General features: G+C 49.9%; 1 protein-coding gene across 2 annotated transcripts in view; it reads left to right on the top strand.

Moving 5' to 3' along the window:
- Positions 1-667: 667 nt before the first annotated feature.
- LOC143354420 (uncharacterized) overlaps positions 668-15183 on the top strand; it is a 138730-nt gene continuing 124214 nt past the window's right edge. The window contains exon 1 of one of the 2 annotated variants that reach the window (XM_076788488.1): positions 668-808. The gene's annotated coding sequence lies outside the window, so the exon portion shown is untranslated. The remainder of the gene's footprint in view (positions 809-15183) is intronic. The other variant, XM_076788490.1, reaches the window with a different exon arrangement.

The following is a 15183-nucleotide window of genomic DNA, read 5'->3' as shown; positions in this document are numbered from 1 at the left end:
CTCCCTCCCTCCAGGTTCCCGTCTTTGTCGGTCTCTGTCTATCTTTCTTGCTCGTTCGGCTCGTTCTTAACGTCAAACCACTTAGGGCCGCGGACCTCGGCAGTCAGTCGATCTTTCCTAGCAGCAGCATTCCGGCATTTTCCACCTGATCGCGCGCGGGCGGTCCGGCAAACGCCATTTTGTTCGGTCACGTCTTCGTTTATTCCCGTGGGAAACCGAGAACCGTCGTGCGTAAAAAACGTTCGTATGTGCCGCGCGCCCTTCCACGCCCCGTGGAACACCTGCGTTTACCGAAAACACAACAAACGAAGGCGACGCACTTTATAACACAGAGACACACCGACACAACACGGTCCACAGGCATACGCGCGCGCGCGCGTTGTTGTTGTCGTCGCCGTCGTCGTCGTGGTCGTAGCCGTCGTCGTCGTCGTCGTCGCCGTCGTTGTCGTTGTCGTCGTCGTCGTCGACGTTGTCGTGGTCCGCCTCCTGGTTGTTGTCCGTTCGCTGTCTGCTCGTACTCGTGTCGTCGTCGTCATCGTCATCGTGTGGTGCCGGTGGTTTTCGCATCATCGAGAACGCAACTCGACGTTCCGCAACGGATCGGATCGGACCAGACACGGGACTCGGGTACGCGGATTAAGGACGCCGAGTCGTGTTGTTTTTGTCCATCGACGAAACCCGCACGGAACACGGAGTGCGTGACCCCCGCGCGTGGTGCTTCTCTCTGCCTGTCTCTCTGCACACACATTTTTCTTCCCTCGGTTCGACAGCGTCCAGGAAGAACCTGGCTGATAATACACGATAGAACGTGAGTACACACCCGATATACTTTCTATGCTACCCGGTTATCTCGGCTGTCTTTCCGTCTGTGTCGCACGCCTCGCGAACGTTAGATCTTGTTTTTTTCTGCCTGCATGGCATCGTCTGCCATGTTAGACCGGCGTCTCTTTCTCTTTCTCCCTTCCTCTGTCTCTTTTCTCTCTCTCACACACACACATACACACACGTACAGTTCCCCCTCTCGCGCTCTCCTCCCCCAGTCGCCGTTCCGTCGATTCCATCTCGCTCCCTCTCCGTCGCGTTTCCCCCTCCCTTCCCAACGTCCGCCGCCCTATTCGCGCTTGTAAACGCGCTCTCCGCCACCCCCCTCGCCGCTACTCCCCTCGCGCGCGCCGGCAGGAGCGTCGACACGAATTTTCCGATCGCGAATTTTGAACGATGAAACGCAACGATGACGATGACAGCGCCCGGTGAGGAACGACGGGCACGCCGCCTCTGTCGAGCGACCTCTCTCGCCTTCTCTCGTTGACACCGGGTGCTGCGACTGCGACTGCGGCTGCAGCTGCAGCTGTTGCTGTTGCGGGCCGCGTGTTCGCGCTATGCTCTTCGTGTTCTTTGCATTCCCGACGTAATAATTCGTTGCATGTAGCCGCTCTACGCGAAATGCGCGAGCCAGAGAAACAGAGTTAGGAGGGAAGCTTTGTTACAGCAAGGAGAAAGAGTGAGCGGAGAGGAGTAGAAAGAGAGAGAGAGAGAGAGAGCACGTGCGCTGCAAGAACGAGTGAAAATGAAACGACCCGGGTCCCCGTGATTCTACGCGAATGTACGCGGACGATTTCTTCTTTCGAACGTTTTTTGTCTCTTTTCGAAGCGATACGTTTTCGAAGAAGGCGCGCTGTGGTGCGCGCGCGCATGCTCTCGCTCGTGTTCTCCCAGCGTCGAACATAACCTTAAAAGCTCGCGTTTACGAGCGTCCTTTCGCCGGTTTAGCGAGCACGTTTCGACCGTGCTCGATACCTCGGTGCGTTTGTTCACAGATCTCTGAAGCACGTGCTCGCACTGGAACACGGTCAAAGCGAAACGGAATCGAAACCATTGGAATTTCATTTGTTCCTCGTGGACGTTTCCGCGACACGCGGGACAGACTGTAAATCGGAGAGGGGGCAGGGTAAGCGGTCATGCTGCTACGAGGCTTTTTCGACTCGTAACGGTTACGTGGGAAACACGTGCCCGCACACCAGTCTCTTTCTCGTTCGAAACGCTCGAATCCCATCCGACGCTACTCTACAGTTGCGAAACGGTTTTTCATCCTCGTGTGTGTGTGTGTGTGTGTGTGTTTTTTTTATTTCCCTCTTTCATCGGTTCGAGTCGAATCGAAACGATTTCGAGGTGACTCATCGTTACGGAACAGATTAACGAGAGGGAGCTTTCCATGAATTACCGCCGCAGCGCAGTAACCAGTAAACGATAGTTAGCACTTGAGAACCGCTTATCGGGGAGCGCGCGCGGAAATTTTTCGTTTCTTAGAAAACGCGTTGTCTAACCAATCATTTTTGCGAGAGTTGACTACGCGCAGCGAATTGCGCGGCAAACAGTTTTCACACGGCCGATCCGATATCACGAGCGGGACGCGTGTTTTTCATTTCGCTCCTCCGTCTCCCCTCGTTCCCTTCCTCTTTCTCTTCTCTTTTATTTTTGTTTTCGTCTTCTTTTCTCCGTTCGAACGTTTTGATATATTGTCATTGGCCTCGCCGGGTTCTTGTGAAACGTATCGTCGCTGGTACGTTTAGTGTTTTTCATTGGCAACCGATCGCGTCATCGTACTTATCTACGAATAATCGTCGCGCACGATCGGCCTCCGAAGAAAAATTTTTATCTCCGGGAAAAACAGAGCGCCCGCTGTTTTCGAGCCTTTAACAGTTCTGTTATTGCTCGTTGGGAAATCACAGATTCCCGTTGCCTGCGGCACGCTCTTCTTCCACGATTTCGCGTTTTTGTTTTCTCTCTCTCTCTCTCTCTCTCTCTCTCTCTCTCTCTCTCTCTCTATCTCTCTATCTCTCCCGGTTTCACGGTTTTTCCCTTGGAGGGACACACCTCGTTATCGGCGATCGTTATCCGGCAACGCGTCGACGCCGATGAATTCTTCAAACCCGTTGACAAGGACCGACGACCGTTGGCGTGACGTCACCGCAGACCACCTGTCTTGTACGCAATTTTCTCGAACACGTGGAGCATGATGGCGTGTCGTCGTCCCACCGGCTTAATTTATGCGCGCTCGTCGATGGCTGACGAGTTTTTCCAAAAATAAAGTGCGGCGGAACCGATCGGCCGTGCAGACGCCTATTGCCGAGGCACATTGGAAAATTACCGATTGACATCACGCGCGAATCGACGCCGCCGCTTTTTCAGAATCGTTTTCGAGGCGGCGGCGGCGGCGCTCGAGAAAAGATGGCGCGCCGCCATTTTCGCGATCTCATGAATGTTCATGGGCGCTCGCTTTCCCGGAGAAAAGGAAACCGGACGAGCACGGGACGGCGCTCCAGAAATTTTCCAAGCCGAAAACCGGCGAACGACGGTGAACGAGATATCTCGAGTACACAGTAGCTTTCGAACGACGGTTGTTAGGAGCTTTTATCGGCCGCAAGTTTGGTAAACTCTCCGGGCTGCTCGACGTATGCCGGCCTCGTTGTACTCGCTCGTCCCGAGATTAGGCTTCACGGAAACAGAACAACACAAATATTTACCTCTTTCTCGCATCGTTCGCCGGGCCTCAATGACGTTTCCCCTCATGCTCAAGTTTTTTTTTTCTATTGTATCGTTGTCCACCTGTATTACTTGCATTAGTAGAAATTTATGAGCGTCGACGTTGTCGTTCCGTTTTCATATTGAACAGCGGAGCGTACGTCAAAAATCATGGTGAACAATATTGCCGAGCGCGCTGCGAGCGACGACACACGCGGCGCAAAACGTGCCTAGAGGAAAAATGAAACCGCTGCCGTGACGTCGGCGTGATAATTACAATAACAATTGTGGTAATAATAATAGTAGTAACCGCAGGCCGAAGGATAGGTCCGATGCGCGGGTGTACACAAGGAAAAATCCGGCGAAGGGGGGGACAAAAAAAAAAGTGGGACAATAATTATCTGGGTCAATGTGAAAATAATGATAATCGACCGGCCGGGGCCGTGTGTGCCGATCGAAATATATGTTAATAAAGATTGCGCTCGGTCGATCGCAGATCCAGGCTCGATAAGAAGGAAAAGCGATGTCGGGCACTCACGCAGCCATGCGGTTCCGGAGCACGCTGCCGGCATATTACAGCTTGGCCGTCACGGTGCGAACGACCTCTGTGTTCGCGGCGTACCACGCGTGCAGAGCAAACACGGTGTAACGACACCGATCCCGTCAGCAACTTCATCGTGGTGCGGATTGTCGACTACGCACCCGATGACACCTGTCAATCGGCTGTTATTTCGACTTCTACACGCCCCCTTAATCGATGCACCTTGGCACTGCAAAAAAGAACAGTTTACCTTCGATCACAGCCGCGCGAAAATACTTTGTTAATCGCTCTGCTCGCCTGCTTTTACTCGCAAATCGTTCTCTAGGCTAGGGGGCCATGCCGTTTTCTAGGCTTGAGTAGATACACATTTTCTACACTAGGGGCTACTGGTTTTGTAAATTAGGGGGCCGTTAGTATTGTAAATAGGGAGATATTTACTCTCTAGACTAGGGGGCTATTTATCTTCTAGTCTAGAAAGCTATTTATTCTCTAGGATAGGGGGCTACTCGTTTTCTAGTCTAGAAGGCTATTTGTTCTCTAGGCTAGGGGGCTACTCATTTTCTAGCCTGGAAGACCATTTATTCTGTAGGCTAGAGGTCTATTCATTTTCTAGTCTAGAAGGCTATTTATTCTGTAGGCTAAGGGACTAGTCATTTTTTAGTCTAGAAGGCTATTTACTCTTCAGGCTAGAGGCTATTCATCTTCTAGGCTAGGGGGCTGCTCATTTTGTAAATTGGGGGATATTCATTACGTAAACTAGGGAGCTACTAATTTTCTAGACTAGAGGGCTATATTCTCTCTGGGTTGGGGGACTACTCACTTTTTAGTTTCTAAACTGCCTTCTAAGACAATTTATTCCTTAGGCTCGGGGGTTACTCATTTTCTAGACTGAGGGGCTACTTGTTTTCTAGACTAAAGAGTTACTCGTTTATCGTACGAAAGAGCTGTCCTTACTCTCCACTAGGGGACAAATATTCTTCCTTCTCCCTGCGCGGCTATTCTCCTTCTCCACTAGTCAACCAATTTGCTGCACGAAAGCGTCGCCCGTTTTTCCACTAAGGTATTACTCTTTTTCTCATCTAGAAAGCTACTCCTTGGCTCGGCTAGGGGACCGCTTCTCTCCCCCCCACGACAGGGTTCCAATTTCCGTTTTCTAGTTTTCCGCAGATCAGAGCGTCCGTCTCGGCGCGAGCAAACGCGCAAATGCCATCACGTCTATCGTCGTCGCCACGGAGAAAAAAAGTGGCTCTCTCGAGCGGAGAGTGTTCCAGCCGTCGCCGGTTGCAAAATTGTAGGCGTGAAACGGAGAGCCCGGGCCGGATCGTCGGACCCGATCCGAATACAAAATCGTTCCCAGCCCGCGTATTTACCACGGCGAATAACAAATTGCGTATTTATCGGGGGCTCTTCTCCGTCGAACACCAGCGAAACGGTTACGGGGCACGAAAACCACTACAGAGACAGCAGCGGCGGCTCGAAAGAGACGATCGCACACGGTGGAGGGGGGGGGGCAGAGGAGTCAATATCGAAAAGATAACCTTGCGAACGTCTTGACTCTCGACTCCGGCCCCGTTCGATCTTCTTCTTCTCTTTTTTTTTTGTGCATTCTCCGTGTGCATGAAAAGTGGCCTCTTCTCTTCGGCTCGCTTCTTATTTCCCGGTAACGGCCGAACGGATAGTGACCCGCGCCACGAAACGTTGATATTATTTGCGTCGTCGACGACGTTACCGCTCTCGAACCATTGTTGCGAGTGCCGCGGCACACCGAGAGAGATAATTAGCTCTGTATCGTTTCTGTTATCGTTCTTATTCGCCGGCGACGCGCGCGGCTCCGTAGTATTGTTCGCCAGCCGACACGAAACTACGGTGCATCGGGCTCCCTGACGGCAGAGGACGATTTGCAACAGGGTGCAGCAGCGAGGCTGCAGCCAACGGCTCCTCGGAATCGATGCCCACTAAGAGACGAAGAAGACGGGCCTGTTACGGACATTTTCGTCCCCGTTTCGAGAACGACGCAATTAAAACGCTGATCCGTCGAGTCATGCCTGTCATCGGACGCTGCTTTCGCTTTGCGATGAGGCACGGATTTTGGGTCCGTGAGAAACGAGTCGGTTAAAAATATTCATGCCAATTTAATTGTATTATTCGGAGCTGAAATATCCTTCTTTTGCGAAGATTTAGAGGAGCTCATCTTCTAGGTCTTTGTCTAGTCCCACGTTAGCTAGGGGAACCCAGAAAATTTCGGGAGAAACAAATGACCTAATAATATTGATGATCAGATGACCAATGGTATTAGTTCTTTTTTTGTACCTAAAAAAAAATAAAAACGTTCTTCTTGTCTCCAGCATGCACTCAGGTGACAAAATCGACCTGGCACGAATAAACCAGAAATTATAATGCATTATAATTCAAGAATGTCCGGAGTTGACTCTGTTGATCAATTATGAGCATCATATAATTGCGCCAGAAATACTAGAAGATGAGATTGATGAGCATATGGTTGTATTCTAATTGTTTCTGCGAAGATCTAAAGGCAGTCCTTCTCAAGAAAAGATTTTGGGTCCAAGCGAAAGTGAAAAATATTGATACCAATAAAATTGTATTATTCAAGGCTCAAGTTGTTTCTGTAAGGATCCAGGGGCAGCCCCCTTCCAGGTCCCGTTCAAGGTCTCCTTCAAGGCCCCCATCCTACGGTATCGTACGGTAGCTCGACCGCTATACGCAAGCGTCCTGGGGATTTTCGGTGTCGTCAACGTGTGCGTAAACGCGATCGGTTTTTGCCAGGTTTTTGCGTGTGTTTCGCGTGGATCGGGCGACGTTTTTCAGCTCGTTTATTGGATACCTGGCAACGAGCCTTTCTCTTGCGTCACGATTTTTTCCCCGAGCTTCTAATCCGAACGCTCGCAAGGCTGATTTATGTTATCATCGTTACTAGCATCTTTTTCCTGGTAAACACTGATGGATCGTGACGAACATTGGCTCCGCGTTCTGTTCCTAACGTTCCTTTGGCTTCGTTTTTTTTTGCTCTTCGAATGGTTTCTAGTTACCAGAGAAAATTCACGAGACGATCGATTTCGACGTCGCTTCGAACAGCCTCGGATCGTTCGAACGTAGCCGATGCTTGTCCTAAGGTTTAATTCGGCGACGGTGCCTCCCATCGAATTCGAATTAACTGCACGGCCGGCGGATGCGGTTACATTTTTAACGAGCTCTTCATTGAAACTTTCCACAACCTCTCTCTAATTGGACAGGACGGTTTTCCGCGGACAGTTTACCGTGCCAGTTTCGCGCCGACATCTTTACCGATCGGGTGACCGTGTTCGCCATGGAATATTCATCGGCGCACATGTTCGTTCGTTTGCCGGTCATCTATGACCGGTGTCACTGAATTTTATATTTCTTTCTTCTTTTTTTTCTCCGTACACATTCGACGCCGGCCCATGAATTCTTGATACTGTAATATGCCATGCGCGGGGAGCTCCGTCGCCGTTCGAGGGCGAAGCAATCTTCGAGAAATATTGCTCTGCAACGGCTCCCGCTCGAAAATTTATCGAAATCTCCCTCGGTCGAGTAAACATATTACTGATAACGATGCAGTCCCGTCTAACGAAATTATGTAAGGTGATTTTGCCGGCATATGCTCGCGATTAGACCGCAGATGTGTTGTGCATTCGCGACCGCAGACCTTGACGCCCGATGAAATACCGGGAACTAGCTTTTACCCATTAACGATTCACAGTGCTTCGGTGGAATCGTTATGCAACGATTTTTGGAGCTTGTCCCGCGATCGACGTTGTTGATCCTCTTATTGGATCCACGATGTACAGCTAACGCATTAAACTGGACACCGGAAAATTGAATTTTAGATGAAATGGTTGTTGCCCTGGGTCAAAACGGACCCCCCCCCCATCTAAGTCTCGCGTGACCTTTCCCAATGTTATGAAACAAATACCGTTGATAATGATTTTTGTTTTGTATTTTTATGTGTTGCTCATTGAAAAGTTACTCCGTTCTTTATGGAGACATCGGTAGGTTGTAAAAATTTAATCGACTCTTAGTATTTGTATCAAGTGAAATAGTCTCTGTCGAATGGACTCTGTCCTTGGATTCTAGTCTATCGTTAAGGGTTGCCACCCCTCAAAGTAAATTGGTTTCCTTTGGAGAGTTTTGGTAGATTTCCGTCGGCAAACGAAAGGCCGTGGATCGCGGAATGATGAAATCGGGAGAAGTAGATCGAATTTCAAAACACAGCCACCGACTGTCGCGGCTTTCTCTCCCTCTCTGTGCCCAGCAGAAAAAGTTCAAATTCCGCGCGGCGGGATAACGCCGCCGGCGAAATCGCCGAGTATGATTAATGCCGTGACCAAGAGCAGAACCAGCGCCGGGTCTCTCTGGCCTATGGAAAAGTCGATAAGTGACAAAAAATGGGCACGAATGGAATTAAGAGAAATGCCGTGAGCCGCTCGTCAATTTATGTACGCGTGAAAGTTACTAGGCACGTGCGCGCGCGCGGGCGAGCGAGACCCGAGCCCAAGCCCGAGCCCGAGCCCGAGCGCCTTCTGTCTGGCGACTAATGCCTTTTTCACTGCCGTGAAACGTCTCGAACAATCCTCGAGCCTCGTTGATAGATCACTTTGTTTCTTCTCGACACCAAGATCGAACCGAGATAACGACACCGTGATTAGCTCGACCCGAAATTCCGTTACGTTTTCACGATATTCGTGTTTCTTCTTGTCCGTAAAAGCGACGATGATTCAGCGTGTAGACGCTTTTCTCCGTAAGACTGTTCGTTAACCCTTTCCTGGATTCTAGTGAGACATACTTGGCATTGCCATTGGATCAACTCATTTGACTAATTTATAATGCACCATGTTCGTTGATAACGGCTAGACTGCGGATTTTATGCATATTTATGACACAAACGTGTAGGTGTAATTTGAGTGGGAGAAATATCTAGCCCATAATTGTCCCAGAAGGCCTCTAGAACTTCGCTGTCCTTTTCTACGTTCAGCAGCGGATCAGAGAGTAGTATCTTCTAGCCGATAATTGTCCCTGGCCGGACCCACGCTTTGGACAATTATCGAGTAGACGATGTACTTAATTAGAAGAATACTAGAACGAATTGATATTCTTTTCAACACCTTTTTTCCCTAAGAAATTGTTCAACAGCGACAGCAATTTTTACCGTCGCCCAACATGTTGCAGATCATCTGAATGGGTACTATTAAGTTTGTTTTATATAAAACAAAGCCGTCAAGACCTAGCAATAAAAACAGTCTGCAACAATTCTATAGAAGTTTCCTTACTTTTTTTGTTTTTCCACTCGCTGCTAGAGAGAGAGAGAGAGAGAGAGAGAGAGAGAGAGAGAGAGAGAGAGAGAGAGAGAAGCCACAAGTCGCACGTGCGATTAAAGGTTAATTAGCCAGTTAAGGTGAGCTTTTCTCGTGCTGGTTGCGTCAAAGGAACTCGACAGGAGCGTCCATCGAGTACGTGGTTGTGCGAAGGGGTTGGGACCATCGAAAGAAGGGTATGAGGTCAACCTACCCGATTAACCGGCGCGTTTTCCGAGTCTTTTGAAAAACACACTGTGTCACGTTGGGATTGGAAAGCAGATGTGAAAATAGGTTGCGTCGGTCAGAGATGGTTCTAGATCCGTCGGGAAAGAATAGGTGTTTGGGACAGCAAGATAATTACACCCCTTTGATACAACGATTTCTAGATTTTCCATAAAATTGCCGGCGGTGTGTTCTCCACGGTCTACACGAGCTTTCCCACGTCTTTCGTTTGGATCCGACTTTCGCACGGTGTAATTTCGCCGCGAAATGATACGCGGCCAGTGGCTCGCGTTCTCGCGCGGCAGTTTTCGCGACAATTAAACGCCAATAAGACTCTCGACGCGCCGGTAGAACGAGGTGTCGATGAGTCTACCGGGAACGTGGCTAATCTCCGGGAAAAAGGAACGAGAGCTCTCTCGGTTTTGTTGTACGCTCGAGGACGCGCCGCCGCCGTCGCCGCCGCGCCGACGATCCGAGCCGAGCCGAGTCGCCCCGCGCTTCGCGCCGCGCGGTGAAATCTCTTTGATTTTCACACGTTGCGTCCAAAACAGTATTCAAGCGACGTTCACACGTCGCAGTCGCAAACCAAATTGATTTCCCCACCGCCCTCCGACACCGGCATTTCCAATCTTTTCTCCGGCGACCCGCTTCGTTCGGCTTTAATTTGTACTTTCTGTCGGAGGCGACGCCGAGCGCCGGAAAGAAAACCCGCGAGAGGTCGCCGACCCTCTTTTGGGCGTGTTCGAGATCGCACATTACCTGCAAACACTTGGCCGTTCTTGCAAAAATTATCCCCTCCTCGTGTCCTCTTTTTCTCCGTCTAGGAAAACGATTTCAACTCTCAAATCTCCAGTCTCTTCAGCTTTCATTGGATACCTATTAACAGACTGCGGATTTTTATGCGAAATAAAAATGTTCTAAATCTTTCCGAACTAGAATTTATATCCCTTAATATTTTTTAATTCTTCTAAGGTTTGTACTGTTTCAAATTACTTATTTTTCTCATAAATGCGTGAAATCCGTAGTCTACCTATTAGTATGGAATAGAATTCTGGAGGACTATGTTCCATCGAAACGAAGCTGTGACCTATTCCTTTAAGTATTAATCCAAAAAGAAATGATTAGACCATGTCATTTGAAATGTCATCCATGATTGAAAATACTGTTACTGTAAGATTTACTCAAATAAACTGCAGCCTGTGAGTCGTAGATGTTCAGCGGTACAAATGAATTTCTGGAACAACTTAATAGATGATATGAAACAGAGTTGGTTCACGGTAAAGCGGACATAATTTTTAGCGAAATGAAAAATGCTTTGGGTAATTGGCCCTCTCAGGCTTCCGTCTCTTCTCGAAATTGAAACAGTTCCTTCGTGGTCGGCGAGTTTCGCCCGATGATGAACCGAGGGCTGCAGTAAACAGCTATTTTGAGGAACTCGAAGGAACGGAATTCCCGGAGGATACGAAAGCACTGCTGCACATCGCTGGTCGAAGTCGTTACAGTTCGAGGGGACTATATTGATAAATAAAAACCATTTAAAGCCCGAGTGTCGGAAATAAAAATAGATCGAGGTCCAAATACTGTCACTAGGCGGACGAGTATGCACAGAATTCACAGTACCGACAGTTTTTCGCGAATATCTCGAACATTAAGCGATACCGCCGCTAACGTAGATAGAAATAAATCGTTCGAAATGTTTATTTACATTTGTAACGTATCCAGAAATCATCGGAGGGTAGATAGGCAGTGCCGTAGGCGCGCCCTGTCCGCTCCTCCTTCGATCCGACGAAGCGGCCGCGAGAGAGTAGCCCGCAATTCGCGCGCAATTCCGGCGCTCCAGGTGGGGGTCAGACAAGAGGAAGGAAAAAAGGAAACGAGCCACCCTCGGCAGGCGCAAAAAGGTGTTCCCTCCCCGTGAAAGAGTAACCAACCACTCCGGTCGGTCCGACTGGCCGTAAAACCGGAAAAAACCGCAAGTAGCGTCGGCAACGGCGGGTACGTGTCCTCGCGAGCACGTCCACGGCTATGTTCCCCGACACGACTATCGAAAGAAGGGAGCGCGCCGAGCAGAACGTCTTTCAGAAAAAGAGTAACGATCCTGGCCGCCCTCTCCAACCCCCCTCCACCGACGATGGCTCGTAAAACGAAAGGAAGTGTTCCTGCCGCGCGCCCGGTGCCGAGCGGACAGCCCCGGGGGGACAGGAGAGGGCTATCGATCCACCGGAGAAACCTTTTTTCAATTCGACGTGACTCCACCTTCGAGAATCGACTCGTGTCGCTTGTACACCGGGCTCGTTAGAACCGCCGACGACGTAATCAACGCCCGTGGATTGCAAGAAACCAAAGGTGACGCTTCGGTTGCATGGTTCCACTCTGCACCTGGTTGCGAAAGACGGTACGGTGTACGGGTTACATTTACACCAGTCACTCCCATCATGCTACTACGATTCACTTGTCCCTTCGGCTACTGTACAGAGATCGCAAGTTACCGGGGATCTACAAACTCAAAGAGACGAGGGATCTAACCTGCTAGCTCTACCAGTGCATCCTGGGAAAACCACATGACTTTAGAAGACAGTACAGTAGTGCCCGGTTAAATTTACACGAGTCAGTCTCACTTTCCTTCCACAATTTACTTGTCAGTGCATCTAGCTACTGTGCAGAGATCGCAAGTTGCCGAGGATCTACAAACCCAAAGGGACGAGGGATCTAGGCTGCTAGCTCTACCTGTGCGTCCTGGACTTTAAAAGACATTAGTGCTCGGTTAAATTTACACGAGTCAGCCCCACCGACAGTTTTTCGTGAATACAGTGAACTCTCGATATATGTCAACAACACGGATCTTGCCAGCGTCGTGTTATGTTTACACGGCCTCGAGCTTCGTGGCTCCTCACGGGGTATACCCGGTGGTAGTGGGCATAATTCCGCGACGTTTATCATCCAAGCCTTTGCGACGTATATAGAGAAATCACTGTATCTCGGAAACTAAGCGAGATCGCCGCTGACGTCCGAAGGAAAAAGTTGTTCAAAATATCGGTTTCTACAACGTATTCGAGAATCATCGCAATCGAAGGGTAGGTAGTTGTTCTGCGGAATCGCCGCGGGCACAAAATTGACAAGAAAAGGAGAGAGAGAGAGAGAGATTCTTGAACTCGCTTTTTGCGCAACTATTCCGAAGTATGCACAATGGATCCGAAATTCTTATTTATCCCGCGGAAGCGGCGTTGCTCGGCAGCCGCGTGATCCCGCGGGCCGAAATTATAGAAACCGATTCCCCGGAACTGAGAAAGTACCCGGCCGAGAGAGTCGACGTCGAAGGAAACTTTCCACCGGGGAACTTATTCCTCGGTGAAATTTCAAGACTGCCTGCTAGTAGAAGATTCTTTGCCCCGGTGTGCTTCGACGAACGCAACAATGCTGCGGAATAACTTACGACGGTTCCTCCTTTTTTTTCTCCCTCTCTTTCTCTTCGTCTTTTCTCTCTTCCCCCGCTCCTCGTCCGCCATCAGCCCCGATCCTCCCCTCCAACGTAATTCTCTCTCTCCTCTTCTCTCGCGTTCCCTTCTTTCGCGATTTCTGCTTATTTCCCGGCGGAGGGAAGTGCCTCTTCTCTCGGGTCGAAGAGGATTCTTCTCGCTCGGGCCTCCAGCAGCGAAGCTGTTCTCGCGCGCGCGCGCGTGCACGGGGGTGGCGAGCGAACGCGCGTGTAAAACAAGCTGCGAGAAGGCCAGGCCGCGTGGCGCGACTCCGCGTCGTAAAGCGGAGAACGATTATTCCCTCTCGCGAAAGCCCAGCTTTATATTCCAAAGTGGCCGCGACCGCCTTTGACGCATCGCCGCTGGAATCGCCGAGTTGCACCGAGCCAGCACTCGTTTCTTCGAAATCGCGAGCAAAAATCGTCCGCGACACGTATCTCGCGATCCCGCGGCGAACCATCATCATCGACAGTCTCTTTTCACCCTGGAGAACCGCCTGGCGTCGATCCTTTTCGCTTCCGGAAGAGGGTGGCAACGTCACTGTCCCTCTTTTGAATGCACTTCAGCTCCACTCGCAAGCTTTTGTACTCGAAGCTGTTTTGACTCGGAAATTGAGAAGGGAAATTGAATTCTATTGAATTCTGAAATTTCGTTCCAACCCAGGACGTTTTTCGGAACGACAGAAAGTAAAGATGGGCTCGTTTACTTACACTGTATTCTTCTGTTTTCAGTGATTTATTAACGAGTGAAAATCGCATTTCTAAACATTTGAAATTCAGTCAGTTTAGAGTTAGCATGGCGAATCAACATTTTCTTTCGAAGTCGGAAGAGTTAAAAATTAATTTTGTTTATAATACAGTCACTCGAACTGAACGTCACTCAGATTTGTACGATCTGGAAGAGTTCTCGAAACAATCCGTGTGATAAACTCTGCAATTTTTATCGCAATTATTACTTCGAATTTCTTGGGATTTTTTGGGAACGTGTTAACAATTGTTATCGCTGACGCTGACGAAGCCCGATGAATTTCGGGCCTTTCCCATGCGCGATGATCGTTTCGAAACGAGCGATCGACAGCATCGAGTCTTGCCATTTATCAGCGAAGTTATAGATCACGTTGCGGGCCTGTTCCGCGCTGTGTTGGAGAGCGTGATTCCAGCAGCCGGTCGAATAAACAAATAAAATACAGCAGGCGAGATCGCGACAATGGATAAGCGTTGATCGTCCGCCACTCTCCCCCCCCCCCTTGCTCACCCCCCCGCAACGGAATTCATTTGCGCGCGCGATGCGAGAGCACCTGTCGATTTCGCGTCTGTTTTCGAAAAATCCCGGGATCGCGGAGATTCAATTTAGCGGGCCGGGATGTATAATCGCGGCCGGCCGCCCGTTTCGATTTCGACTAGCGATAAAAGTCGCGATACACGCGTTTACAGCGACGCGATCGTCGCGGAAACACGCCGCGGCTCGCACGTTCGTTCCGCGCTCTCGTGCTCGCGCGCCGTGCTCAACTCCGATCGGAGTTTAATTAAGGCGGAACCCGCTCGATGGACGTTTTGCATCGGCTGCGAGTCGCGAGCCCGGCACGTTGAAATATTCAGGAGACGCGGTTTTTCGGCGTTCAGCAACGGGGGTTGCAAGGGGGTGGCTTCTCTTCCGGGAAATCAATTCGGTTCCATCGCGCGGATCGGCCGGCACAAGACCAACGTGCAAACCAGCCTTTCGGGCTGACGATCACCTTCGCAAAGGTAGGCACTCCTGCACGATATTGTGTCGATACAGGGTGGCTCGAAAAGGAAGAGTATTATTTCTTCGTTTAACCCTCCGCGAACCGGGCGAATAGAAGTCACTGAACCGTGCGGGGTTAATTTCAAAACTGTTATCCGTCTGCAAATACAGTGATTCCTCCATGTACGTCGCCCAAGACTTGGATGATAAATGTCGCGGAATTATCCCCACTACTGGAACGCCGAGGAGTGCAAACATAACACGGCTCAGGTATGTCTTCTGGACGATGTTGTTGGCATATATCGAGAATTCACTGTACATCGTTTTAATGAAGACGCACTTGAAAGTCGAGATTCCTACAACA

The sequence above is a fragment of the Halictus rubicundus genome, chromosome 5, assembly GCF_050948215.1.
Source record: "Halictus rubicundus isolate RS-2024b chromosome 5, iyHalRubi1_principal, whole genome shotgun sequence".
NCBI classification, from domain to species: domain Eukaryota; kingdom Metazoa; phylum Arthropoda; class Insecta; order Hymenoptera; family Halictidae; genus Halictus; species Halictus rubicundus.
Note: the sequence above shows the minus strand (reverse complement) of the source record. Positions and strands in the feature narration are given on the sequence as shown.